The sequence below is a fragment of the Pelodiscus sinensis genome, chromosome 27, assembly GCF_052426305.1.
Source record: "Pelodiscus sinensis isolate ZL-2025 chromosome 27, ASM5242630v1, whole genome shotgun sequence".
In the NCBI taxonomy this organism is placed as follows: domain Eukaryota; kingdom Metazoa; phylum Chordata; order Testudines; family Trionychidae; genus Pelodiscus; species Pelodiscus sinensis.
In genome coordinates, this window is record NC_143078.1 from 8,164,430 (window position 1) to 8,190,388 (window position 25,959).

General features: G+C 49.5%; 1 protein-coding gene across 1 annotated transcript in view; it reads right to left on the bottom strand.

Annotated features, from left to right (window-relative positions):
- The window catches only part of CNTN2 (contactin 2), a 61,406-nt gene extending 35,711 nt beyond the window's left edge, over nucleotides 1-25,695 (bottom strand). Inside the window, exon 1 of the mRNA XM_075910507.2 lies at nucleotides 25,468-25,695. The gene's annotated coding sequence lies outside the window, so the exon portion shown is untranslated. The remainder of the gene's footprint in view (nucleotides 1-25,467) is intronic.
- Between the last annotated feature and the right edge of the window lie 264 nt (nucleotides 25,696-25,959).

Sequence of the window (25,959 nt, forward strand, 5' to 3'; positions counted from 1 at the left end):
GAAACACACGTGCCTGATTACATAGCTGGTTCCACAGCAATGTTCCCTCTAATCTTTTCCATGCATGTGTGGAATAAATTTTATGGGCACTGAGGCATGTGTGAATGTGCATCACCAATAGAAACAAAAAACCTAGCTCTGGACACTCTGCTAATCAGCTGAGCGGCATTGGAATCCCTCCTGAACAGTTGCACAAGCACCTGGCTTACAGGAAACGCTGTTGCCTGGGTATATCTGCTCGTGTGATTTACAGGGTGGGAAGATCATCTCTCTCATGCCACACACGCATACCTGGGATTTGAAAAATCCCTTCCATTCTTTCTGCTTCTTACCTCCTCCCCAGGATGAACAGTCTATGCTATTTGAGCTTGGGGAAGAGAAGATTGGATCCAGATGTAAACTGTCCCAGTGTTCTGGAGAGCTGGGATAGAAGGGTTTGGATCAGACCTTTGCTTTTGATGATGTGTGAAACTTATGAAAGTCCACAGCGATTGTGCCATTGCATACTGGTGGTGATGTCTGTTTGTGTTAAGGCGATGCCTGGAATCCCCAACCAAGACAGGAGCATGAGGGTGTGGTAGGTGTTGTACAGATTCCTAATAAGAGATAGTTCCTACCCCAATGAGCTTAGAGTCTAAATAGACAAGACTGACAAAGGGTGGGAATAGTAATAGAGAGGTAGCCGTGTTAGTCTTATCTTGCTAAAACAAAAGGAAAAACTATGTAGCACTTTAAAGCAGTGTTGTGTTCAAGTCATCATTGTCAAGTCCAAGTTGAGTCTCAAGTCGAGTCTCGAGTCCCTAAAGTCACTTTCGAGTCAAGTCCCAAGTCGAGTCTCAAGTCTTAATTTAAAAAAATGTCAAGTCACTTTTGTACAAGCCATCAATATCGGCATTTTCGGACAATTTTTTCACCAAGTCGATTTAACAAAATTGTCGAGTCTCAAGTCACAAACAATGAACCCGAGTCGAGTCTTAAGTCGAGTAACCTAGGCTTTCGTGGGCCAGACCCACTTCCTCAGACTCATTATCCCTGTTTTACGGGTGGGGTCTTGAGACACAGAGCAATTAAGGGTCTGAGTCTAGTATATCAAAGTTGCTGTAGGACACTCTTGTGGAATTCAGCCTTGCTGTAAATGAGACTCAAGCCCCCCAGTGTCGTGCGGAGACCCCTTTGCTGACCAGTGCTTCCCTTGTACTGCCCGACTGACCTGTTTGCATCTTGTCGTAAGTGCCATAGGGTAGGGAACATCTCTTTGTTCTGTGTCTATACAGTGCCTAGCATGGCAGGGTCCAGGTTGACGCCGAGGCCTCTTAGGCGCTATGGTAACTCGTATCATTATTATAACATGCGACACTCCTGCGTCCCATAGATCAGTGTGACTCACCTGGTGGGTCTCAAAGGGCAATTAGAGGAGCCATGAGATGGTGGCGGTTTTATTATAATGTACAGCAAAGAAGATCTCATTCCCCGTGCAGGCCAAGTACTCTCAATCAGCTCTCCAAACATGCACACACGAATTATCTGGGCTGTGCACTGATACGTATTTTACTCTTATGATTAGAATACATGGAAGGACGTCACAAAAATATTGACTTTCAATAAGGAGTGCCTCCAACCTGAAAAAGCTGAGAAACGCTTGCCTAGAGCTCTCTTGAGTCCCTGTCCAGTGTTGCACCCACAGGGACATCCTCCCTATTGCGGTAGAAAGATGCACTTGGTTGATCGCGTCAGCAGGTGAGGCTTGCTGAGAGCACATCCGTTGATCTGTCACTTCTCTGGTTTTAATTGCGCATCACATTTTTCTGCTTTATAAAATATGGATGCTGCATTCGAATGAAGGGAAATTCCATTCCGCCTTTCCTCGGTGTGGAGCGTGAGCAAACAATAGTCCCGAGTGGGCGGGATGGGACAGGAGCTCTCGGCATAGAAGGAGAGGGTTTGAGGCTCTGCATATTTACTTGTGCCAAACTGCCAGCTTCCTTCTGGCAAAAACAAGGAGTCCAGTGGCACTGTGAAGACTAACAGATTTATTAGGGCATAAGCTTTTGTGAGACACAGCTCACTTCCTCAGATGCTGGCAGCGAAAATCAAAGAAAGGCAGGGATACAGAGATGGGAGTGCGAATTGAATCAGAGTGGATATGGCTCATCTCCAGCAGCGATGAGAAAGTGGGAGTATGTGAGGAAAAATTACTGTGCCCTAATACATCCATTAGGCTGTGTCTACATTGGCCGTGAGTACTTGCGCAAGAACACTAATGTTCTAATGTATAAAATCAGTGCTTCTTGTGCAAATACTCTGACGCTCCCGCTCAGGGATAAACCCTCTTGCTCAACTGTTCTTGCGCAAGAGGCCAGTGTAGACAGGCAACGCTAATTTCTTGCGCAAGAAACCCCTATGGCTAAAATGGCCTTCAGAGCTTTCTTGCACAAGAGAGCATCTACACTGGCACGGATGCTTTTGCGCAAAAGCACATCTCTTGCACAAAGGCACATGCCAGTGTAGACGCTCTCTTGTGCAAATACTTTAACGCAAAAACTCTTGCGTTAATAGTATTTGCGCAAAATCTTGCCGATGTAGACGTAGCCTCTGTCTTTAAAGTACCACTGCACACCTTGTTTTTGCTGAAACAGGCTAACATGGCTACATCTCTGAAACCTTCCTCGTAGTGTTTTCGTCTCCAAGGCTGCTATGTCCTCACAAGTGAGATGGCTTTAATTATTTATCAAACATTGGTTCACTGTCTTTTGAACCCCAGTCCTTTGTTTGAATTTATACCGAATCCCAGCAGCTAGGGTATGTTACATTGCATTCCTCTTCTGAGAGAGGAATGCAAATGTAGATAAGCAAAACCGCAAATGAAGTGTGGATTTGAATTTGCATAATTGCATCTGACCGCTATTTCGAAATACCCTATTTCGAAATAAAAAACTCTGTGTAGATGCGGTTATTTTGGGAAAAAAACCCTTCTTTCGAAATATCCGTTAAACCTCATTTTTTGAGTAAGGGTTATTTTGAGGAATGCAATGTAGACATACCTCTAGTGCCCAGCCCAGTTTCACAATGCCCTCACTGCTATTATTTAAACCATCTTCTCTTTTTACCCTCCCTTTATCAATGAAGCCCTCCACGCCTCCAAAATCTCTCTCAGCTCTTTCCTTGACAAACATTTTCATGTCAGAAATTCCAAGCTGGGTTATTCCATTCTGCCAAACTATCTGTTCCACTCTGTGGATTCAACTGAATCCAGTATTCATTCGTTTGTTATCAGTGCGGAATACCTGCTGAATTTCATCTCGGAAGTGATTGCACTGCAGTGATGGGCGAAATGCCCCTCTGCACCAGACCCCTGTTTATCTGACTAGGAAAGGGAGTGTAGAATTTATTCAGATTTCTAGTAAGATTCCTGCAGGATAAAGGATGTTTTTCAATTTCCAATGATGGGTCTTTGGGATAAGAGGAGTTTGGATAAATCATATTGTATAGCTAAGGCCCTGCCAAATTCATGGCCATGAAAAATGCATCATGGACCGTGAAATCTGACCTTTCGTGTGTTTTTACTCTATACTCTTCAGATTTCACAAGGGGAGGCCAGTGTTTCTCAAAATTGGGCGTCCTCACCCAAAAGAGAGTTAAAGGTGATTGCAAGGTTATTTCAGGGGGGTTATGGTATTGCCACACTTACTTTTACACTGCCTTCAGAGCTGGGCAGCTGAAGAGCAGCAGCTGTTGGCCGGGCACCCAGCTCCAAAGGCAATGCCCACCAGAAGCAGTGCAGAACGAAGGGTAGCAATACCACACCATGCACCCTTCACATCTGCACTGCTGCTGAGCAGATAGTGGTGGCTGCTGACTGAGGACACCGCTCTGGAGGCAACACTGTCACCAGCAGCACCCCAGAAGTAAGTGTAGCAGTACTGCAACTCCCCTTCACAATAACCTTGTAAACCCCCCTCCCCTCCCAACTCCTTTGTCAGGATCCTTACAATTACAACTCCATGCAGTTTCAGATTTGAGTAGCTGAAATAATGACATTTATGATTTTTAAAATCCTATGACCATGAAAATGACCAAAATTGACTGAATTTGGTAGGGCCTTATCTATAGATGCGTATTGAGGGATCCTTCAAAAGGAAAGGCCCCGTACAAATGTGCTTTGCTATTGTGCTACTACTCTGCAGAGTAGCACAGGGAAGGTCAAAGAAGGAGGCTCAACTGGCTGCAAGCCAAGATGTCGCAGTTCTGCTGCTGCAAATGTTGGCAGTGCCCTTGTGTGTTTCAAGCCATAGGCATTCATTCCTGATAGCCCAGCAGAGACGCTTTGTTGGCGATGCTTGACTGTTCCCCAGGAATGGCACCAGTGCAGCTAGCTGTGGAAATGGAAAGGCCCAACTTGATTTATTTCCTCAGGTGAAGAGAAAGGGAATCAGTCAGATCTCTCCCCACTGCCTTTTCGCTTCCCCTTTCTCACTACGTCCAGGGGACAATCAGAACGGACCTGCATCCAGAAGAAAGAGAAGTGACCCTGCGATGCGAAGCAAGACCTCGGTACTCAGCCAACAGAGTCATGCCGTGGGAAACCCACTCGGTGAAATCATTGGCGGGGTGGGATTTATGGGCTTGTTGTCCCATTCCTCTCATTTTGGTGTCACTTTCATTCCTTCCAGATTCCAGGAGGAGGCTAATGCTGACCTGTTGGCATGTGCCTGATGTTATGGCGGTTTGACCCTTGTGGCACCCCCTCTATGTTAGGGCCAGCCCGCAACATTTTGGCACCTGAGGCGGGGAGCTCAAATGACGACCCATTCCCCCTTTTCTCCTGCCTGCCTATTATGTCTCTTGTGCTCTCCCTCCTCCAGCACAGCACTCCCCCATCTCTGTGCATCTAGAGCAGAGAGAATACATCTGCACCAGCAGCAGACACAATTTTCTACACTCTGGGTCCTAGTAGTGGCTCCCCTCCCCCCACAGTCTGGCACCTGAGGCAGCTGCCTCAGTTTGCCTCATGGTAAGGCCTGCCCTGTCCCAGGTCCATCTTGGTGTCTGGTTTATGTGTAAATCAGTGCTCAGATGGCAGGTGGGAGGGGCGAGGGAGGGTAGGAGAGAAAGTTAGTGGTGAGGAAACCTGTTTAAATGGTTCTCCGTGGCAATGAGCATCCCAAGGAGCCATATCTGGAAAGGGGAAGTACATACCTCAAACAAAATTCAGGAAGGAAGCATGTGGGTGCTGTCATGGGTATGTGGGCCGTGAGCATTTCTTATGCTTTGGGCTTCATCTGGGCCTGTGTTAGCCCCCTTGAAAATGTCTGGCAAAAATACAAAGAGCTCAGAATGTGGCCCAGGTGTATGATAAACATTTATAGAGACCATATAATAGATGGAGACATTGCTTGCATTCCCTGTAAATGTAGAGATGGGACTAGAACTTCCAGTGGCTGTTCTGGATTCTCTGTCCCCATTCAGCCCTTATCTGAAGATCTGAGCTGGGCCTACATTTGATCCCCACCTGAGAATTCTGGTCCCTGAATTCTGCATTTGGATCCCAACCTCCCCAGGCTATGTCTACTCTGGCATGATTTTGCGCAAGAACTCTTTTGCGGAAGAGTTCTTGTGCAAAAACTCTTCCAGAAGAGAGCGTCTACACTGGCAGGTGCCTTTGCACAAGAACATCCATGCCAGTGTAGACGCTCTCTTGCGCAAGAAAGCTCTGACGGCCATTTTAACCATAGGGGCTTCTTACGCAAGAAATTCATGTTGCCTGTCTACACTGGCCTCTTGTGCAAGAACAGTTGCACAAAAGGGCTTATTCCTGAGCGGGAGCATCATAGTTCTTGCGCAAGAAGCACTGATTTCATACATTAGAACATCAGTGTTCTTGCGCAAGAACTCGCAGCCAGTGTAGACAGGCAGGATTGCACCAATGTAGACACATCCCCAGAGTTTAGAATCTCTGCTGAGCCTCCTCCCCGCCAGACCTGGCTCTATCTCTAATTATCTTTAAAGTGCTACATAGTCCTGTATTTTGTTTCAGCTACACCAGACTAACACGGCTACATTTCTATCTCTAATTAGAGGAGGGATCTCTGGGGCCTGTTTCCCCAGTTGTAGCTGGTGTTTTGACAAGCACTCCAGCCCCGTCTGTTGCACCGCAAGGGGATCTGGCAGGCCTGCTAATGGATGCCCTCATTAATGGAGGAAGAGAGTGCATGTCTGAAAACACATACATGTAGCCACTGAAGCATTAGCCTTTTCCTAAGAAGCTCCTGGGAGCTGGGAAAGATCATGCTCATGGAAATGATGTTAGGTTTGAAGTGCTGCAGTGGGACCTTAGCATCCCCCTGAGCCTCCTCGTCGCTTTCTAAGCCCCCTCCCTCCCCTCAGCTCCCACCTCGTGTGCTTTCCCTGGGAGCTGCTGCTACAGATGAAGTTGCTCTAAAAGGCAGGGCGGTGTGTTGTGGTGAACACATTCACCAGGCACAGCTGCTTCGTGGGGAAAACAACCGGTGGCCCCAATGAAGGCCGGGCGATGGGAGGTTAGGATGACGTGATGCTGCTGCCACAGATGGACTTCGCTCCCTTTGGGTTAGCTAGCTGGGACCAGCAACGTCCGTTCCAAGGACCCGTGAGTGCTTCCGATTTGGGTTCTAATCGATCCACGCTCAAGTCTGCCGTGCCCTGTGTGTAGCTGTGATGCTCAGACAAACACCAATGTGTGCACAGCCCCAGTGCTCACGGGCAACTCTGCAAAGTCAAACCGGCTCTTTACACAACGGAGGCAACAACACGGCTCCCTGATCGGGGTGTGCGATGGGGTGTCCACCCCCCCACCACACACACAGCACTGAGCAGGGTGAAGGTGGCCAGGGAGATCAATGAACTCCACAGGCTGCTCCTGGAACAGGAGCCAGGGGACAGGAGATTGATTAGGATCAGGCTCATAAAGTCGCGTAGCAGGCTCCAGCTGGGGCTGCTGGGAAAGGCTGCAGTCAGGCAGGCAGAATAGAGGAGGGTTCTCCAAGTTGGTTCACCCAGAGAGAGAAGGGGAACCAGGGAGCTGGAAGAAGCCCAGGGAAGGGGCAGGGAGAAGCCCCGAATTGCTGAGCCGAGGGCCCCTGGACTGGAACCCAGAGTGCCTGCATTCCCCTACCAGCTACAGAGCGAGTGGCACCTGAGGCAATGAGTGGGAAGACTGGATTGTACCCAGAAGGGGGAACACGGCATGGCCTGGCCAGAGGGTTAAGGCCCCAGAGTCACAGTGCTGGCATGCAAACTGCAGATGGGGTATGGGCCTGGCGAGCAAATGACCAGAGTGACCAGCAGGAGGCGCTAGACCTGCAGGGAGCTGAGCGCCTTGTAACAGGTGTGCAGTCCCTGTTGGAAAGCGGACCCGACCAGGATAATATGCTGAAGGGTCTGTCGGTTCCACTGGCATTTATCCTAACCCAGAGCAGGGTCGAGGTACATCTCGTGTGCTGTAATATCTAGGCCTGCCATGTCAGCTGTGGCGTTAGCTAGGCCTGCAGGACCCTGGGGGCTCCTTGCTCCCCGAGGCCCTAGCGCAGGCAGCATTGGAGTCTGAGTCGGGTGGGGAGGGGAAGTCCAGTCCTCTGGTAATTCTCCAGTCACCACAAGGCCCTTGGGCCTGTGGGCAGCAGGTTAGAAAAGCCATGAAGACTCTGCCCTGGCATAGAAATAAATCCAGGTCTTGGAGTCCGGGGCATTTACAAAGGGGCCGGCCAGGCTGGATAACAGAGGAAAGCAGCCTTGGGTTGTGGCAAAGGCTCTTCGTTCTTGGTTTTTACTGAATTCCTCCCCGCGCCCCCACATTCTTGGGTATTTCGTTTGTACCCATTGTCAACCTGAACTGTGGTAGTGCAGGAACACCCTACACCTCGTTCCCCCCAGACGGCACGGGAGGAGGAGGGCAACAGCCATTTGGCAGCAGCTGCTTTGCTGTGGGGGAGTGACAGGCTTGGTAGGGGCCAATATCCCCATTCTGCGGTTGCTGTAGGACAGAGCCCCCTCCTGGCCCCTTCGGCAGCGCTTCAGGGCTGTCCCTTCTGCACCGAGGGGGCATGGGACAGGCAGGGAGCTGGGCCCTGCCAGCTGAGACCCACCGACTGCTTCAGCAACAGGCCTGCAGGGCGTGGAAGGGTCCCCCCACCCCTGAGCAAGCTGGCTTTCCCAGAAGAGTGTTGCCCGTCCCTCTCTTCCCCCCTCCCCAAGGCCATCCATTTTTGTTGCTTTCCATCCTTATCATTTAAAAAAATACACACTGATAAATGTGTGGGAAATTTTAAATTATGCCCCCCCCCCCTCCTTCACCCCAAACAAGCCCCATTCATATCATAGCCACAGCTCTCGGCACAATCTTTCCTGGTCATCCCCTGACCTTTGGGAACAAATCTCAGCTCCCATGGTTGTGGCAGAACAGCAAGGTGGCTTGTTATCCCAGCTGCAAGAGCCTTGTGAGGGGTCGGATCGTCCACCCCAGAATCTGTCAGCTGCAGCTGTGCCCAGGAGGGGCCCAGAGGAGCCGGAAGATGTGGGTGGAGGGAAGGCAAGAGTACGTGGACGGCACAAAAGATTTCTCTGAGCAGGACTCTCTCCTCACTGTGTGGTAATTGCACCAGCCCAGGTGAAAAGGATGCTGGATACAGTGTTTTTAAAGGAAGGCGCTTCGCCCCAGAATGCTCTTTCTGTGCAGGATTACAAGGGGAGCAGATGGTGCTTGCAACCGGTAGCTCATTCTCTACGGGTCGTCCCTGTGAAGCTGCAGCAACCGCACGCTGGGAGGCCTGAGGCTGGAGTCATAGGCTGGACTGGCTGGATTCAGTTTATTATTGACCGTGGAAGCTCTAAAAAGACAGAACCGGTATTTTCGGCTGTACTATGCACGCCCAAAGTGGCCAGGCTCCCAGTGACCCTGCAGGCCTGATTTCAGGGCAGATCTGCTACCGGGGATGAAATATTTGAGAAGCAGGGGAACACGCCTCCCTTTCTATCTACTGCCACCACGGCCCACTGGGTGCAGGGAGCCCTGAGTGGAAATCAGGACTGGAACAAGCTGGCTGTTTCCATTCTGCTTAACGTACATTTACTCAATCACCCCACCCCTGCACACGGGCCTGATTCTCTCCAGCGGGGGCAGGCAGACCTGGAATAGCACCAAGAGGGAGAGAGGCAGGGGCAGGGTGGTGGTGGGAGCTGTAAGTGCTTTAGCAGTCCGTCCAAAGTATGAGAGAGGGGGACACGCCCTGTTATGCAGGGGCAGGGCCGACAGTGGCGGACTGAAACTCTCTTTCCAGCCCCTCGGCTTGAGACAGGTTAGTAGAGGTCCCAAGCAGCAAGTGGGGCGAGGCCCGGACTGAGTAGCCCTGGCAGAGCTGTGCCTGCAGTTTGCAAAACACTTGTCCGCATGACAGCTGCTGTCTGGAGTTATTCTGTGACCGCTGAACCACAGAATCGCAACAGCTGTTGAGCATCTGCTCTGTCCCATATGGGGCCTCCAGACTGATTGCCCATTCAGGACAGGGGCTATGTCACATATTTCAAGCCATAAGGGTGGCAGCTACCGTCTCCTTCTGTTCCAATACTTCCAGGGGTTGAATCACGTCCAGGCTGGCCACAGTGCTGTGAACATGAAGCTGTCACGCCCTGAGGCTCAAGTACAACTACGACGCTCCCCCATGACTCCAGCCTGCTCTAACAAGGGGATTGAAAAAGTGACCGACTAGGTGACCCTGGAGAAGTACCAATATCAGGGGCTTTGTCTTAGAGGTGCAATGACTCCCCCTCCAACCTGCCCTCGGAAGAACAAGGGTCCTGATTTTTCACATCTCATCTGGTCACCTTGTGACCAATGGCTCTTGGAAATGTAGCAGAGCAAAGCCCTGAACCCAGCTCTGGCTCTAAAAAGCACTGCAGAGAAAGTCCTTGATCATGGAATTGCATCTGCCTTGGCACACTCTTGCACCCGCCTGGAGCCATGCTGCAGTAAAAGCCAGGTCCCCTCTGCATGGATATAATTGCAAGATAATGGCCTGACGCTGGTAAATCCCTTTGGCTTTTTACAGCTTCCTACTGGCTGGGCAGGGGCTACAAACACTGAACAAAAATCAGCATGCTGTGGGGAGAAATAACCAGAGCCAGACTGGGCACTCAGGTGTGTTCGCTACCAAAGGGGCTTGCTGAATCCCAGAAGCTTGGGCAAAGCACACAAACAAAACCATAGGCTGTGTCTGAGACAGGCCAGGGAGCTGAGAACAACTCCCAGCTGTGGCTGACTGAGGCTAATTGTTCCCCAAGTCCAGTCTAGCTAACTATAGCTGTGCTGGTGACTAGTGCTTGTGTGTGGGGTTTAGTCTCTCAAGAAGCTGAAGGGAGCTCATTTTCCAGACAAAGTTTGAGTGGCCAGAGCTGCAGCTAGGAACAGGTAAGCTGAAGTGAATGAAAGAAAAGAAACAGGAATTTAAAATATCAATCTGGGGGGTGGTTTGATTTCTCCCGGTACTACCAGCTCCCTGCTCTCTTGCTGGAAAGGAAAACAGGGACCCAATACCCCACAAACTTCCCTTCTTGGGCTTTGCTGAGACAGGGCAGTCTGAGCTCCTCATTCATGCACAGACTTTGAGGAATTGGAATTTCAGTCAGTAAAATCTGATGTGAACAGGGAGCTGTATGGGCTTTCCTTTGATATTAAACATTGTCCTTCATCTCTGTGCACAGCCCTGAATGCAAGCCCCACTCTGCCTTGGCTGTATTGCAGCTGGGGGAACCCCTAGAGGGCCTGAATTGTGTGACTACTGAGTCATTAGCTTGGACTTCATATTGCCTCCCACCCCCAAAATGACTTAAAATGTTGTTTGTCTCCCTGTTGTTGGCTGGATTAGACTGTGCTTTTGGAGGGGTGAGCTCAGAGCGGTAATGTTGTAAACCCTGAGCTTTTGCTCTGCAGTAAAGAGGGGAAAGGCCAATGGCATATTTTGGATATGGAGCCCAGTTCAGATTTGGGGTGGTAGCTCCAATGTGTGTGTTTTAGGGTTTGAGGTTTTGATTTGGCCCAGCTGTGTGCGTGCGCACGCGTGTGTAGGACTTAATCTGAAAACCTGCCCCACCCACCAGGTGTGTCAGCCTCATCTCAGCCATGTTTACAACTTCATGCCAAACAGCTGATCTAGAATGACTTTGAGTGGTCAGAGTGGCTGTCTATACTTTGGAAACTAACCCACTTTTGCCTTGGGCCAGCTGTCCCCCGAGACCAGTGTCCATTTCTCCCACTTTCCTTGCAGAGATGGCCTTTCAGGGGCAGATCTTCCATCAGTTGACTTTGTGCAAAGGCCTAGAACAAGTGCAACAGATCTGTCCCTTACAAAGGGCACAGTGAAAAGGGTGGAGAGGTGACATCCAGTCATAAGCATAAGCCAATCTGTTGATTAGCACACGGGTAGGCACACACTATTACTGCATTTGTTAATTGCCAGAAATGAGCTACAAAATGAATGCGGCACAGAGCCATACAGCCAGAATCCAATGGAAGTCCAGTGCTGCTGGATTTATTTCTGTGCCTTAAATTACTTGGCTTGCAGTGTGTGTATGTGTGTGTGTGGGAGGGGGGTGGGTGCTGCTGGCTTGAAGAGAAGAGATTTGGGGAGTCTTTAGTTCGTTAGCTGGGCAGGCAGAAGGAACTGGGCATGAGGCTTTGATGCTCTTTGCTTAGCTGGTGCCAAGTTGGTGACCGTTTCTCCTGCAGGATTCTACAGCTGCTTTGCCTGCATTTGGCAGCCCTGTGGTGCCAAGAGGGTTCTGCTAAGGTCAGGGTTTGTCATCTCTCTCCTCGCTCCTTTACTGGAATGTCAAAGCCCCGGCTGTTGGGAGATTGATGTGTCTCAGAACTAATAACTGCACTTTTTTTTTCCTTGGCTGCACTTCAATGTCCTATTGATCATTGGCTATTTTATTCCTTAATGGAAACTGCCTGTTGGTCAGAATCGATGACGGATCAATATCTCCTGGTTCCTGTCTCCCAAAATGCCTCTAAGGTGTCATCTAGCTTTGAGGGAATGAAAAGGAACTATTTAGCATGGCTCATGGGAGTATAACTAGGAGTAATGGGAAGTACTTGAGAAAAGGGGTGAACTTAGGTTGTATTAAGAGAGAATTCCTGATGGTGAAATATACTGAGACGTCTATAAGTCTCCTCAAGACAAGTGGTGAAAGCCCCATCACATGGCAAATGTGAATTGCACTTGGCGAACAAACCAGTAACACACATTCCATATGAAACAATCTTCCGTCAGCAGGGAGATGGGTGGGGTCTGTCTCTTGTCTCCCAACACCTATGATTTTAAACCCTGTGTGGGCCAGATTCTCAGAAGAGCTCTCAGCACTTTAGGAATCTGCCTTTTCATTTAGGTGCTTAAATGGGAGCAGAGCTCTTTGGAAACTCTGACCAAACAGGTGGATGCAAAACCTCCAGATCTGCATTTCATGGGAGCAGATTGTTTGGTGCACTCTGAAAACAGGTGCTCTGTGCCCCACAGGTTCTGCTCTCAATGAGCATTTCTTACAATGCCTATACCAATTGGAAGCATTTATTTCCAACAAGGACAAAATATACCCATAATCTCTCACCCATGCCAGGATGAGTAGCAGGCAGAGCTTTCTGATGTGCTCTCAGTAGGACATTAGTAAGGCTATCCTGCTTAAGGCACAGCCTTCTAAACTTCCTCCTGTTTTTCTGATTCTTAAGTGCTTTTAATTAGTAGCTGGGGAGTGCATTTATGTACAACACAGGTCCCTAGCCTGCACTGTATCAGAGTGCAATGCCTCTGTTCTTCTCAATTTCCCCCCAGCTTAGACCCTGCTCCTGCAAGTTGTTCCAGACAGGCAAATTCCTGTGCCTGCCTACTTAAGTGGCTTTCTGTCAAGGCAGGATCTGTCCATATCAGCAGCTTGCAAGACCTTCGTTCTAAAGTCTCTTGGGCAAGGACTGTGTATTTGTACGTGTTTGTACACCACTTGGCAGAATGGGTCCCTGGTCCTATGGACGCTTGTCTCATAGGCAAATATAATACAAGTTTAAAATACCCAATATTAGAGATGAACCTCAAACCAAAACTTCAATATTTGGAATCTAGAGCAAATGGACTAGTTCTTTATAACTGTGGGAAGCAGTGTGGCCTAATGGATAGCGCACTGGTTTCAAGGAGTCCTGGTTTCATGTCCTAACTCTGCCATTGGCCTGTTGGTGACCGTGGGCAATTCCCTCCTCCCTTGTGACTCGGTTTCCTCATCTGATACAGACGTACTTTGAAAAGTATTTTGAGATCGGTTGATGGAAAACACTATATAGTTGGCCAACCTACATTCCTTCCTCTAGCTCTGGCACTTCTGGGTTTTTGAAATCTGAACCCATATGTGGTTCCTTGAGTCTGTCTCCATTTAATATTTCTAGGCTTGGAAGAATTTGGTTTTTTATGCACAGATGTCTGTACATTGTGATTTCACCATGTATATACATACACATGATAAAAATATTCCATAGATGGTGATTTAAATGTACAGGTAGGCAAAGTTAGAAAAATACTGCCTGAAACCATAATCTGATTTAAGGATGTTTTCTTTGTCTCTTTTGACATGTGATGTCAACGTTTTGTTTGAATGGTTTTGAAGCTTTTAACCCTGTCAGTTTCAGTGGGTTACTATTAAATAATTTGTCTGATCTGCATCCCTGTCAAGTAACTTCCCTCAATACGAAAAATTTTAAATAGAAAAAAATGTTTAAAACCCATAATTGTGCACAATGATACAAACTGAAATAGGTAAAAATAGGAAAAAAGATTAAAATCATTGCTCTTCTCCATTGACATATTTAAAAAATGCAGTTCTACCAAGCAGAGGTATTTGTGTGTTGTTCCTAATGAGCATTCGGTGAGTCTCAGAATTTAGAGTTTGAGATCAGCACTTGTATGTTCAGATGCTTCTCCTGGGTAGACTGCAAACTTCCCCAAATCCGTCCTCTGCTGAAGCCCCCTTTGCTTCCTGCCACTGACAGCAAAACAGATTTATTACGGGAGATTTATCTTCTGGCTGCCAATCAGAGCCAGGCAGAGAAGTCAGTGCCACTGTACCAATCCCGAAATATAATCCTGAGAAGAGGGATTTGGGTGCATTGGGTCTGAGCTGAGTCTCCCTCTTGCTGTTCGTGCTCTCTTGAAATCTAACTGAGGATACTGGTGTCAAGTCAAGAAAGATTTTAACTCATCACTTAGGTGTTTGAGACCATTTCCACCTCAAAGGCTGATTTTGGCCCCTGGTGGTAGGTGCTGAAACTTAAAACATTGTCACCATTAAGCAAACATACTGTTTTAAAGGCTATTTTAAACCTAATTGAATTTAACCTTACAGCCCTCCCCCTCTTCAATGGGGGTATTGATTATTAACTCCATTTTTCAGATGGAGAAGCTGAGGCACAGACCACCTAAGTGAGATGGCCAAGGTCACATGGTAGAGTCAGTAGCAGAGATGGGAATGGACTCCAGGAGTCCTGACTAAGTCTCATGCTCTGTCCCTTAAACCTCACTGCCTCAATCTCCAGAAGAATAAAACCTCCAAAACAAGAGAGGCCTTTAGTAAATGTTTTTAATAAAATCTCTTGTTCTTCTAATCTGTGCCAGCTATCGTATGTGCACAGCTCAGCAAAGGGAAATTCTGACTAAAGCATAGGGCATTCACCTCGCTGACAACTTCCCAAACAACCTGCTCTATGCTGTCCTCGTTACCATGGTGCCATCCGCAGAAACCCTTTGATGTGTCGGTAAAAGCAGCTTCGCAGCCATGAGTTTGTTGCTGCGCTCTGCCAGCTGCTGGAGGGTGCATCGCTTGCCAAGCGCCAAAACCAGAGGCGAGGTGGTAGAGATGAAAGATGCACACACCTCTTGGAAAGCCTTAGTAGTGCCAAAGGGCTTCAGCATTTGCAGAGCACAGTGATGGCGCGGCTGCTGCAGCAAGTACTTGTGTGGCTTTTACAGTCACCATGTGGGCCCTGCCTCACCATGTGCACTCAGTAGTATTTGCTGCATTCCAGCGTCCCCAACCCTGCCAGCACTTATTTGTAGCACCATCAACACATTGCATTGGGCTGTGCAGAATGTCCTAATACCAGCACCGGCAGCCCTTGGGGGCAGTGTTCCCTGTAAGCCATGCATTTGTGCAGCCGCTCAGGAGAGAATCCAGTGCTGCTAGGCTTGCCTGGACATGTAAACTTGGTTGACCCTCCCTCCCAAAAAGCCCCCCATGCTCCTCATTCCCTGTCAGATGCAGCAGGGGAACACTGTCCCCACTGGGCTTCCGTCTGAGGGAAACAGGAAATACCGGACATTTCATATGTCTGGTATTTTCTGTTTTTTTTTAACCGGACGGGGGACCCAAATACCGGACTGTCTGGGCAAAAACTGGACACCTGGGAACCCTAAGTGCTGCCCAGCTGATTACAAGAGACACCACAGCTAGGTTTGTGTTTCTTCTGGTGGTGCACATGCTTTGATGCGTGTAATAAACTTTATTCTGCATATGGAAAAATCCACATATGGCTGGAAAAGATTAGTGGGACCTTTGGTCAGGAGAATGGAAAGTGTTGATCGAACAATGCCCCTTCACAAATGCACAAGTGGGACAAAGGGCTCGTCATGACTCAAGTAAAACAATAAGCCACATTGTGCATCATGGTATCCATGTGATAAACTGCAGAGCCCTGTGTCATCCTCGTTTCACTTTCTGCTCCCTGATCCATAGTGGCTGGGGCTGTTTTTAATATTCCAAAGTGTCAAATAGCCCCTCCTTAAAATAAATCAAAAGCCTATCACAAAAATCTATTTCTTTTCCTGTCCAAAATTATCAATTCCCCACCAGATTACACACCTCTCAGAAATAAGATTGATAGCTTGATAAATTGTACAATAAATAACAAAAATAAATAATTCAAGTCTTGGATCAGTGTCAGAAAACAAGATCAATATTTTACAACCCTTCCAGGATGGAAACAGCTGCCATATCGCATTGGAAAGCATGGAAATTCTCCCTTTACCACAGCATTGAACATCCTACCATTCTGTAAGATACTGGACTGTATAATTGCTGTCAAAATATATTGATCATAGGTCTGTTGTAAACAAGGTATACTTGTAAAGAAAACGGCAACAAATGCAAGCAAACAGGTTCCACGTAACTCATGTTCCAGCTTTGTTTCTTTTCATTACCACGGGACATGCTCTGCCTGGAACTTTATACAGTACAGATACATCTGGTGGATGAAAAACATTGCAGATAAATACATATTTATCTGCAATGTTCATAATATTACATCTGAGGAAACTTCTATGCTAGGATGGTGGAGAGATGGGGGTGGGAGTGTAACAAAACTTGAGGGCAGCAGATCTCAAACTTGGGTCAGCTAAGTCAGATTTGAGGTAGGTGGCAAAATAGTAGTGTAGATGCTTTACCTTGGGGTAGTCAAGCAGAGCCTTAGGCCACCAGCTGCCCTTGGACAGACCCCAAAATCATTTTATTTTTTCTCTGTTGTTACTTTTCGCTGGCGTGAGAACCTTGACTGTGCCTTGCCCAAGAAATCTGGACCTTGATCAAAAATAATTGCCAACTCGTGCTGTAGCTTGAGGATGAAGGTCTACGCAGCTACTTTCAGCCTTGTTCTGCAAGCTTTGCAAGTCCGAGTCAGGGGACTTGAGCTCTGAGACTGGCTGCAGTGTATTGTTTTGTTTTATTTGCAGTATTGACATGCCGTGCGATGCCCTGATTTATACAAAGGCTGATGCAGATGATTTTTAGAAGTTTGTTTGTCTGTCTCCACCTGTCTCTTATGATTCTCTGTGCTCCTGGTTTGTTTTCTGAACTACTGCTCATAACATAGTTTCTAAAAACATGCTTGGCACCTTCCTGTTAACTGAGACTTTAGCAAGTATGTGTGCTTTGTATGACAACGTGGTATAATTGTCTGCTTTTGCATTGGAGGACTGGTGGATCGTTGCATGTCTGGCAAAGTGCTTTCATTCCTACAAAGAGTAGGAATGTAAAAATATCTAAAAATATACACTATGTAACCAATAAAAATTCTCTTGGTTACACGGTTAATTGTGGGGTTTGGCTGCTGGCCTGCCCCAGCTGCTAGCGCCCGGCCCCACGCGGCTGCCCGGTTGCCGGCTCCTGGCTTGTATGCCTAACAGACAGCCCCACATTCAGAAAGGCCAATTGCTGGCATTCCCAAGAATCCAACCACATGAATGTAGTGCTCCTGTGAATAATGTTTGCAGAGCAGGGAAAGCTCTGGTAGTTTCAGAAATCCCACTTGCCAAGGATGACTGGCATTGTTGTTTGCTGAGGAAAGGGCTCATACCTGCAACTAGCCACAGAGAAACCTCTATCGAGCAAACATTTCAAGGGGCAAGCAAAATGCCTGCTGCCTGATGGATTAATATCCTTGACTAGTATGGATAGTACTACTTCCCTCTGCTAGAAGGGAACAGAAGTGAGGAAATATTGTGTGTCATAGGCCCCGTGTTGCAAACATTATTTTGGCTCTCTGAGCAACGGAACCCGGCACATTTGGCTCAGGAAACTCCGTCCCTGTGGTTGTCATGAGGTCCCAAGCGGCTGTGAGGTGCAGCATGTTGCAGTTGCGGTGGCTGAGTGAATGTGCTGCTCTTGAAACGAAAATGCCAAAGCATTTTACAGAGATGGGGCAGCCTTTCAGCCTGGTCTCTAAAGACCAGACAAAATTACATTAGAAACCTTGGGACTGGTTTAAAGTGGCTGCTTAGGGAAGGGAGTTGCCTAGTGGAAATGAGTGCTTGGTATGAGTTATAATATGTTTTTCAAGGACTATGCTCATTAAGATTTTATTAAAACAGGTTGGGGCTTATAAATGTGTCTCCCTAAAGAAGATGCTTCTGGTGTGCAGTGAGAGGGGAAAATCCCCAAACGTGATCTTGCTTTGGTTTTCCAAAGGTCCGTTTTCACGTGAATGCTCATGTTTGCTTGGGTGTGAACTAGGAATGTTAAATATCGGTTAATTGAATAGTGGATTAACCTTATGAATTCTTATCGGTTAGTCGACTAGTCTATAGTCCCCGGGCAGCCCCTGTCCGGGGCTGAGCTCCTGGACCAGGCATGAGCCAGAACTGAGCTGGGCTGCCTGCCCGCCTGTCTCCTTATATACTTTAAATGCAGAGCTGCAGTGGGGGTAAGTCCCAGGTCTCAGTGCAAGTCGGGACTGAGCTGGGCTGCTGGCCAGTCTGTTAAAAAATTTACTGGCAAGGGGTGTGTGTGTGGGGGGGGGGGGGGGGAGGGGGGAAATGTGTGTAGTCTATAGCATTAACCTATAAACTTTTGCTTATTGGTTAATCGACTGCACTGTTACATCCCTAGTGTGAACGGTGCACTCTGTCGTGTATCGATTCTGCCCTGCATTCAGCTGTGTTTGTACACAGGCCTGGGGGTGGGAAGTAGTGCCCGTAGCTGTGGAGTCATTGAATGCTCTGCGTTGTCTACATCACCTGCTGTAATTGTAGGAGGAAATAGTAATCCACATCATGAAATTCTCTGAAAAGTCACTCAAGTGATACAGCCTGTGGGGGCTTCATTCCTTTGATACTAATTGATGTGGCAGAGAATAGCATTACGGTGCCTTAGACTTAGTCTACTCTGATTAGCTGTTCTATTTGATTTAACTCTTTCTTCTTTCTAAAAATCCTGGGGGAATTCATGAATCATTATTCCTGGGCCGTTACTGTCTGCCTACCTTCTCCCACCACGGGATATGGCTAATGCTACTTGTTCTAACCAGAAAGATACCTCTAATGGTTCATCAGGGCACAACAGTTGCCATAGAAACAGCAGACTCTGTAGCCCTTGGTAGGGTTAACCTGCCAGCTAGCAGTCGAGGGGAGAGACCAGCAAAGGTTGCATCTTAAAGAGTCTAATCCTCCAAACTTATAAGACAAAGAGAACCGTGAATGTAGTCGCCTCAGATCCCTACTCCCTGACTGCATTGTCACAGTAATGGGAGCATGTGCTTTTCTTAGAGATTCCCCCGGCATGTCCTCATTAAAACCAGCTCAGATAAAAGAACTTCTGCCCTGAATCTTCTCCCAGGCCTGGATCTTAAGCAATTCCTTCCCTTCCCCTAAATGACACACTCAATGCGCCATCTTTTTTCATCCCTGTGTGGAATAAATGTTATCCACACAGAGGCATGTGCAGATGTGCACCACCAGTAGACACACATGCTGCCGGGTATGGGTGCTCGGCTAAGCAGCTGGGCAGCACCTGACTCTCCCCTGGATGGCCCCCCCAAGAGCACAGCTTATGGGGAACACTGTCCATTCGCCTCCCCAGTGTTGCCTGGTTCTAGAACAGATGAGGAACCTCAAGCCCATGGCAGCTTCTAGCCCGGAGGTGTTAAAATGTGCCACCTCCTCCCCTTCTGATTCTTATCTCTGTCTGGAAGTTCTGAAATACCACGAGAGAGGCTGTTTGCCGCATTCTTAACCAACTCTTGAGGTAGAACAACAAGATCCAATTCTTACATAAGGGTTCTGATGTCATCAGGACTTTGAGTGCTTGAATTAAAAACCCCTCTTGAAGTCTGACCCTTGTAACCTGGAAGTTTCTAACGAGGCCACCCTGAGTGGGATGTTGGCTGTGAGAACGGAAACCAGGGCTTCTTAGCCACAACTCCCAGACCTAAAAGAACAATGATTGCTAGCCAAGGTGGTAGCAGGGTTATCGACCGCTCTCTGTGACCCAGGCATGGCTGGAGGGGGACAGCGCCTTGAACTGAGTGTTGCCAACTTTCCAATTTCTCAAAACCGGACTCGACAGCTGTGTCCGAAATTTGGTGTACACCAAATACTTAGCTGCATGTATGCTCTCCAGCAGGCCCAACACAACCGCACCTGAGACACTAGCAAGATGCAGTTACAAACAGGGCCGGCCCACAACATTTTAGCATCTGAGGTGGGGAGCTCAAATGACTCTCCCATGCCCGCTTGTTTGGGCCAAAACTTTGATAGGTCTCAATTCTGCCCTCCTTCCTCCAGCACAGCACTCCACCATCTCTGTGCATCTAGAGCAGAAAGAATACATCTGCACCAGCAGCAGACACAATTGTCTACACTCTGGGTCCCCAGTTCGCCTCGTGGTAAGGCCAGCCCTGGTTACAAATGGGATGGCTGAGCAGGGAGAGGTAAAGTGGCTTTGACTCGCCCCTGTTGGCGTACACTTCAGAACAAACAGACAAACCCATTTGCTGCAGCGCTGGCTCTCCAAGGCGGCGTGCGAGCCCCTGGAGGAAGCGAACACTCTAGTTCTCGACACTTTCCTGCCCGCCCTGAAGTACCCTTATACTGAAAGCGCGGAGGCTTCTTTTAACAACCCCCCACCCCAAGCAAAGCAAAACAACTTTGAGCTGCTGGGACTGGTTGCGGGGCTTCGTAACACACTAAGGCATGGCTTCCCAAACTGGGGTGTTTGAAGAAATTCCAGGGGGGCGCAAGGCAAGCCTCCCCCCCATATCAAGTTTTGCTACCCCGTTCAGTTCCTTTTTTTTGCTGCTATTATTTGGGGGGGCGGGAGTGAGGGTTTTTCAAAAATCAAAATGGGGGGCATGATGCCAGAAAGTCTGGGAGCCACTGCACTAAGGGCTGGTACCTTCACCCTCTACCCAAACTGCCGAAGGCTCAACTCACCATAAAGAGAAGGGGGATGCTGAAGGGGACCGTGTCTCTCACTTCAGCAGCAGCAGCTCTGAGGCCAAAGGCTTGTAGGGAGGGCTGGAGAGTGTGAGGAAGAGGAAATGTCCCTCCCTAGCCCACCAGGACTACCAGCAGGGGCACCTCCAGTTCTGCTTCATCCTGCCTCAGGGGGCTAAGGGGGCCTTGGGTTGGCTGAGGGATGGGGGGAGACAGCAGAATTGCGGTAAGTGGACTTTGGGTGTCCAGTCCGTACTTGTGACTGGAGACTGTTCAGGTTCCTCTAAAACCGGACTTTCCAGTGGAAAACCAGACCCCTGGCAACCCTGAAGGTTGCAGACAAGCTTTCTGGGGCCATGACTATCACTGTCCAACTGGTACCTACATCTAGCACCACAGCTCTCTGAATGGGGCTCTCACTACTGCTGCACTAGAAACAAAAAAGCGGGAGGGAGGCTGAAATTAAGCCACATGCGCCTTGTGTTAGAAAAATGGCATGGGGGACGTTCTTGGGGTGTAACTGGATCCTCCATCAGGTGGCAATTTGTCTTATTCCAGGGGCGGCGGGACAGTTTCATTGAAACCAATTTTCTGTCAAAAAATGCTGTTTTGACCAAAATTCTGGGCATGACTGCAATGTACATGATGTGGAACAACCGATGTCCCCTCTGTTTTCCATCCACATGTGGAATAATTGTATGTGCACTGATGTGCATGTGCACCACCAGTAGAAAAAAACCCCCTAGCTGTGGGTGCTCTGCTATTTCTGCATTTGAATCTCCCCTGAGTGGCTGCGCAGGTGCATGGTTTACAGGGAACACTGGGAGCAGCAGACTAAGACATGAAGTAAAGCAAATGAGAGAGGCCAAGAAAACGGAAAGGGGTGAGTGGGGAGGGGAAGAGAGAATGAAAGGAAGAGAGAGAGTGAAGAGGGAAAGGAAAGGCTGGTAAAGGGGGAGGAGAATAAAAGGTGAAGAAAATGATAAACAGTGAAGTGAGAGAGGAGGAAAAGAAGCTACTAAAAGGGAGCGAGGAGAATGAAGAGAAAATAGGGAAGTGTGGCATTCCCTGGTGTGTTTGCAGGGCAGGGTGGGGCTGTCAGGCAGGGGCGGGAGTGGCTGGGCTGTAGTGAGCTCTGATTGCCGGTCGCCAGAGGGCAGACTGTGCTCTCTTGTGTGCTGCGTGCTCCGCTCCAGTTTTCCTCCAGCTTGCCCCCTGCTCTGAGGAGATGCGGCTCTAGAAAGGCCTGGTACCAAGCAACTCTAGCATCCACAGATCCCTCCTCCCCTGTTCCTTAGAGTGCCTGTCTGGCCCTGAGAGGGAGAGGCCATTTCACCCTAGTGAGCCCCTTCCGGGAGAGACAAAGAGAAGTGCACACGGCTGCAGTGGAGGATCACACAAGGTGCAACCCCAGAGCTGAATTTCTTTGAGTGTTTGCATCATTGGAGGGTGAGATCCCGCTTCTGCCAACAAACCCAGAGTTGGGAAATCTTAAAAACAAATAGCTGCAGCACCTTAGAGACTAACAAAAATGTAGATGGTGTCATGCGCTTTCGTGGGTACGTTGTGCCCACGAAAGCGCATGACACCATCTACATTTTTTTTGTGAGATTCATCTGAAGAAGTGGGCTGTGCCCATGAAAACTCATGACACCCTCTGCATGTTTCGTTAGTCTCTAAGGTGCTGCAAGACTATTTGTTGTTTTTTTTTTACATTTTTTCCAGTTACAAACTCATGCGGCTACCCCTCTGAAAGAGTTGGGAAATGTAGCTGCATCACCCTCTGGACCTAACAGGGAATTTTGAGTGAGCTTCTGCCACAGGGGGACTTGTTTCCCATGTGAGAGCAGCCCTTTGTGACGGAGCAGGCGTCTGTGCCTGGGAAAACCCACTGTTGGCCTGTGAGGAATAAAAAAGGTTCATGGCTGGAAGGCATTTCAGATTTTCATCGGTTCGTGGGAAAAGGGGGAACGAGTGTTCCAGCTCAGCTCAAGCTGAAACAACATTGTCAAATCTTTGGGCGCTTTTCCTGCTGAGACGGTCCGAGCAGACCCATCTCCTGGTTGCATTTGTAAGAAGTAGTGTGTTGGACCTTTTACTGTGATACGTTTACTTGAGGTTCACTTTCAAAAGTTACCCTCAATATTCTCTTTGCCACCGGGGAGAGATTTGCCCAAGTGCTACAGGTATTTAGGAGCACAATTAAAGTCAATGAGACTGTGTGCCTGAATTTGTTAGGCCTATTTTTAAAACCTCCCCTTAAAGTGTACACAGCCCGGAACGCTTCAGCGTACAATGGTTTAGAACGAGCAGGTAGCTGCGGGTGCCAGGTGTGTATACTCTTGGTGGTGCTCAGAACAGATCCAGGCAGAACTGTCCTGTCCAAAGAATGGAGCAGAGCAACCACCCTGGCCCCTGTGCTTTGGGGACCCCCACACTTTTGGAGGACCCGGGGGCCAGGGCAAGTTGGAGGGTTAGTGGGGGGGGGGGCAGGCTCGACAGTAGCAAGTGCCCTACCCCACTCCACTCCATTCCCATCAGCTGTCACTTGGGGGAGAGCATGGTTTCTGGTAAGAGGTTGCGGGGGGAGAGGGGGTTAGCACAGGTCCTGGGATGGTGGCCCTGGCCCAGCCTATGGAGGGGACAGCTCTGAAAATATAACCCCACACATGGGTAGAGCCAGGCCCATGTTCCAGAACATTGGTGGAGCACAGGCACCATGGGTTCATGCCACTCGCTGCCTGTGTGTGTAGGGGACGCAGGCTCTTCGGAAGAGGAGATGGGGCCAACCCAGAGCTTGGCCATCACACCCCTCAGCTGGCAAGTCTAGATTTGCCCATTTTTAGCCCTGGCCCTCCCTCTGAACGGGAGCAGCAGGGGAACAGTCCAGGTGGACTCCTCCTGCCCTACCTTTGCAACTGGAGAGGACTCCAGTGTTCAATATTCTCTCCCCCCCCACCCCCATGCACCTTTCCACCTGTGCTTTCCTGATTCACTGACTGCACAAGCCAGCGCTCGGTCAGCTCTTAGAAGCTGGGTAACAGGATGTGGCTGTTTAGGACAGGAAGTGAAGAAGATCCAGTTGAAACAAAGGGTTGCATAGGGGTTGGGCTAGCATGGGCGTGTGCTCTCAGCCCCCGCGCTCTTATGCACTGTCACTAAATGGCTAATAGGTCTTACTGGGCGTAGGGAAGTCTCATTCCAGCTGGCTGTTTTCTGGGTAGCACTGGCTGACGCTTGCAAGCCACATCAGGAAGTGAGGTTCTCTGCCTAAAGTTACAGGGCTGGCGAGGGAGGGGAGTTACCCAGGATGTTTCTGGGCAGGGGCAGGGTTAGTTCCTGACCAAGAAATTGACTAATGTCCCTTTCTTTAAAGAAAGTGAAGGTACTTTTAAATGACCAGCCCAAAGGTGAAACAAATGCAGCATTTCAAAGGCCCAGAGAAGGCTTGCAGCTGTAGGGAAGTCAATGGAGTGGGAGTGGATGGGCGAAGGGACCCACATCTTCAAACACAAGCTGCAGAGCAGCCTTGGCCACTAGCTCTTTCACCCTGGCGTGGATCCCTCAGCTGTCTGAAAGCCCGGGTGCAACAGCGCCAGAGAGGAGCCCATAGCCCCGGCTGCCTGTGATCCCCTGTGTCATCCCTCCCTCTGTCCTCGCTTATGCTGGGTGCTGCCAGCCCTGCCTGCAGGCTTTCACTTGCGACACAACGCAGGCAAGCCCCACGGAAAACCATGGCGGTCCCACAAGCGCCCTGGGCTTTGTAGCAGCCGGACACCTTCCGCACGCACTCCAGCTGGAGCACGGGCCTCCGGGTGCACAGTGGAGTCTGAACTTCCGCCTTCCTGCCCAAGAGCTGGAGTTCTAATTTGGTGCGGGGAGGGAGGGGATTTTAGGGGCTGTGGTCTTTCTGATCCCCTTTTGCTGCAGTGGATTCACACGCCTCTGCCTGCACCCTGCTCCACATCTCTCCCAGCTTATGTTTACAAGTTACCTTCGGTGCAAGCCTCGAGCTCTCAAGAGGGCAGGAGCCTGACCTGGGGGAGCCCCTCTCTGTGCTCTCTCCCCTCCAGCTCAGACATGTGGGAGCCGTGATCTTAGCAATGGGGACTTCAAAGTGCCACCCCCGACATACTACCGCTCCCTGAAAGCAGGGGGGTAAAACCTAGCACTATTCCACGCAAGCAGCTCCCGTCTGCTTTTAAAGGGCTTGATGAGGCTCTCTCCGGTCCCCCCACCAGAACTGACACAATCCCGGACGTGTCCTTTGGATTCCCCCCTCTTTCCCGTGCACATAGTCCACCCTCATCCCTTTTCCAGCCCTGCCAGTGCCTGTGTTTCCTGCTCCACAGTCACCCTTGGGTAAAGGCGCAAACCAGCCCCACGCCCCCTTATGGAGCCCGGTGGGTGGCTTGCAGGTGTGCTAGGAGGGGTTAACGGTGTCATATGCCTGGGAAAAGACGAGCATCAGCCTGGAACAATTTGTGCGGGGGGCAGGGGGTGGGCTGAGAGCCATTGAACCAAGCTATAAACCCTGTCGATGATGGAAACCGTTTCCAGGGAGTGTGGCTGCCCCCAATTTCCAGCACCTCTGCGCAGGGAACACTGAAAGTTAGAATTGGTTCCCGGAAAGCCAGCTAATCCGTCATTCTCTCCCCCTACCCCTCAGTCGAGCAGCAGAGAGAGAGAGACCACTTACCGTGGGCTGGTGGACACGTGTGGGTGTGTGCAGGGGAGATCCTAGAGCCCTGGATGCTGCAGCCTCCTTCCTCTCTCCTGCCCGCCCTCCTCCTCCAGGCGAGTCCTTGCTTTGTGCTGCCGCTTGCCTGTGTGCGCCCAAAGCCACTGCAGCATCTCTGCATAAGGATGTGCTCCTCCCTCCCCGCCCGCCCCTGCCTGCTCACTCCCTCTCAGCCAGCACTCTGGGTCCCGGGGGAGAGGGCTCTCTGGCTCGCTGCTGTCTTCACCTCGTTTGCCTTGGTCCAAGGACCAGGCTGGGGGTGGGGGGGGGGCTTGCAGCAACATGCATAATTCATGCTCTGTCTCCGCCTGAGCTGCTGCCGTTCTCCCCAGCCTGGATCAGAAAGCCCCTGCCCTCTATTAATTGTCTCGCCCCCATCGGTAGGGCAGAGGGAGGCACATGGTGTGAGGGGGAATCCCGGCTTCCATTCTTGTGGGGGTGAACTGGGAA